Genomic DNA, 3,410 nt, shown 5'->3' on the forward strand with positions numbered 1-3,410 from the left:
AAACAAAGTATTCCAGTGAAACAAAAGGAGTCTGCTTCACATAATGGACACTTGTTCCCAGTTCCTACTGGCTGTGCATAAGAATGGATGTCTATTGAACAAAAACCAAGAGCTGTCCAACATATGGTTTGGTTTTTTCCCCCACAGCCTTGAGCCAAAATATTTAAAGCTGTCAAGTGTAAGCTGCTGTCTCTAAGAATTAAGACAAATAAGACAAAGGTTGATCATGACTCAATGATATCTACTTTCATGGCAACATTCTCCCCTTCAAATCTGCCTGGTGGGGCTTTTCTACAATATTCCATGCCTCCAGCCCCTCCTACCCCCTGGTTCCTGCTCTCTTATTCCCATGTGGAATCCTGTGCATCTGGGGAGTACAGGACTTTATTGGTGTAAAGTAGGCACAGATGAGGGGGTACAGTGAAACTGGCCAAAGTCAGAGGGATTGGGGGGCAGGGTTTGACCTTATTTTGAAATAAAATCACTGCCTTCCTAGGGCCCATTTCTTGCCACAGTTAGGTATGATGAACCCCAAATCTTCCAGATGGAAAGACTTTCAATACGATATCAAAGACTTCAGTTGAATCAAAGAGGGAATGAATTTGTGAGGTGAGATGCCTAGAAGCCTCAAAGGAAGCTTCATGTCAATACATACACATGTGCAAAGATGGTTAAGCTAATACAAACCAGAGGACCCTACAGTGGGAAGACCTGATCCTATATCAGTTGTGAAGAAGCTATAGAGGGAGAGAGATCAATTCTGTTTACTAATTTTGGCTACCTTGTTAATCTTGGAAAGACTTTGGCACTGTGACTAGGGCATCCTTGGATTCGGATGAGCTGGGTTCGAATCCCACTTCCGAATCATACTAGCCATGTAATCCTGGGTAAGACACTTTCCTTCACTTTGTCTATTTCCTTACAGGTAAAACAAGAGAGTTGGATTTAATGATTTCTAAGGTACCGCCCACCTGTAAACCTATGATTCCATTAATTCAATAAGTATGTGATAAATACTGGGCTTGGAATCAGGAAGAACTGAGTTTAAATTTTGACTCAAACACTTACTAGCTGTGTCCCTCCCCGAGCAAGAGTCTTTCAGCCTCAGTCCCTCCATCTGTAAAATAAGGATGACAATAGCACCTTCCTATCAATTGAATTAGGTGACATGTGTAAAGTCCTCTGTGAGCCTTAAAATACTATAGAAATGCTAGTTATTTTCTCTCCTATTGCTAGTCCCTGTGTGAGGCAGAAAATAAGTCTGCAGCACAGTCCCTGCTCTAAAATGCTACATTTTTGTTGAAGACACATTCATGAAAGTATAGCAAGGTCAGACTTATTAAGAGCAATATAATTAAGTGTATAAAACCAGTGATTCAGAATAAGTTTTATAAGGAGTGGAAACATAGTGGACTTGAATGGTTGCAAAAGGCTTTATGAAACATATAGAAGCATAACTGAGCCCCTTATTCTAACTGTGTATGTCTTTTTTCATGTTTCTTTTAAACAACATATTGATTGATTCTGATTTCTTATTTTTTTTTTGCAGGGGGGAAGGCAGGGCAATTGGGGTTAAGTGACTTGCCCAAGGTCACATGGCTAGTAACTGTGTCAAGTGTCTGAGGCCATATTTGAACTCAGGTCCTCCTGACTCCAGGGCTGGTGGCTCTACTCACTGCACCACCTAGCTGCCCCTGATTCTGATTTCTAATCTATTTTGCTATCTGTTTCTATTTTATGAGTCAGTTCATCCCATTTGTATTCATAGTTATGATTACTAGCACTGTATTTCCCTCCATCCTATTTTTTTGTTTAGCCTTCTCTCTCCCTTTTATACTGCACCTCCTCAAAAGGAATTTTTGCTTCTGACCATTATCTCTCTTAATTCATCTTCTCTTTTATTCCCGCCCCCATTCTTGTTTCTCTTATCCCCTTCCCCTCATACTTCCCTGATAGATAAGATAGATTTCTGTACCCAACTGAGTGTGTGTTACATGTTCTTCCCTCTCTGGACCAATCTGGTGAGAGTGAGGTTCAGGTGTTGCCTTCTCCCTCATCTTTCCCTCCACTGCGAAAGCTCTTCCTTGTGCACCTCTTTTATGTAGGATAACTTTAGTCATTCTACCCCTCCTTTCCCTCATCTCCCAGTGTGTACCACTTTCTCATCCATCTATTTTTTTGAAGAACATCACAATATAATTGACTCTCTTCAATGCCCTCAGTGTATGTAGACTCTTTCTAACTGCCCTAATAATGATGAAGTTCTTAGGAGCTACATTTATCATCTTCTCACATAAGAATGTAAACATTTTAAACTTATTAGGTCCCATATGATTTCTCTTTCATGTTCACCTTTTTATGCTTCTCTTGAATCTTCTATTTGAATATCAAATTTTCTATTCAGCTCTGGTCTTTTCATTGGGTATACTTGAAAGTCCTCTATTTCGTTAAATATCCATTTTCTCCCTAAAGGATTATAGATTATCCTTGGTTGTAATCCTACCTCCTTTGCCTCCCAGAATATCATATTCTACACCTTCTACTCCTTTAACATGGAAACTGCTAAATCTTACGGGATCCTGACTATGACTCCATGATATTTGATTGGTTTACTTCTGATGGTTGGCAATAATTTTTTCTTGACCTGGGAGCTCTGGAATTTGCATATAATATTCCTGGGAGTTTTAACTTTTAGATATTTTCAGGAGCCCTAAATTTTAGGGTTGGTAGATTCTTTCCATTTCTATCTAATCTTCTGCTTCTAAGATATTAGGGCAGTTTTCCTTTATAATTTATTGAAATATTATATCTAGGCTCTTTTTTGGTCATGGCTTTCAGGTAGTTCAATAATTCTTAAATTATCTCTCCTCAATCTATTTCCAGGTCAGTTGTTTTTCTGATGAAATATCTCACATTATCTTCTATTTTTTCATTTTGTCTTTGTTTTATTATTTCTTGGTGTCTCATGGAGCCATTAATTTCCATTTGCCAATTCTAATTTTTAAGGAGTTATTTTCTTCAGTGAATTTCTGTGCCTCTTTTACAACTTGACTAATTCTGTTTTTTAAGTTGTGATTTTCTTCAGTATTTTTTTGTTTAACCAAGCCGTTAATTGTCTTTTCATAATTTTCTTACATCATTCCAAGAATTCTTGTTGGTCTTGTGTCCAATTTGCATTTTTCTTCAAGGTTTTGCTTGTAGTTGTGTTCACAGTGTTGTCTTCTTCTAAGTTTGAGTCTTGATCTTCTCTGTCACTATAGTTGCTTTTTATGGTGAGGTCCCTTTTTTGTTGTTTTTTGCTCATTTTTTTTCCAGCCTATTTCTTGACTTTTAACTTTGTGTTAACATTAGGTTCTGTTCCTGGGGTGGGGGTGGCAGGGAATTGTCTCAAATTTCAGGGTTTTTACTCA

The sequence above is a fragment of the Trichosurus vulpecula genome, chromosome 8 (genome assembly GCF_011100635.1).
Source record: "Trichosurus vulpecula isolate mTriVul1 chromosome 8, mTriVul1.pri, whole genome shotgun sequence".
Taxonomy (NCBI): Eukaryota; Metazoa; Chordata; class Mammalia; order Diprotodontia; family Phalangeridae; genus Trichosurus; species Trichosurus vulpecula.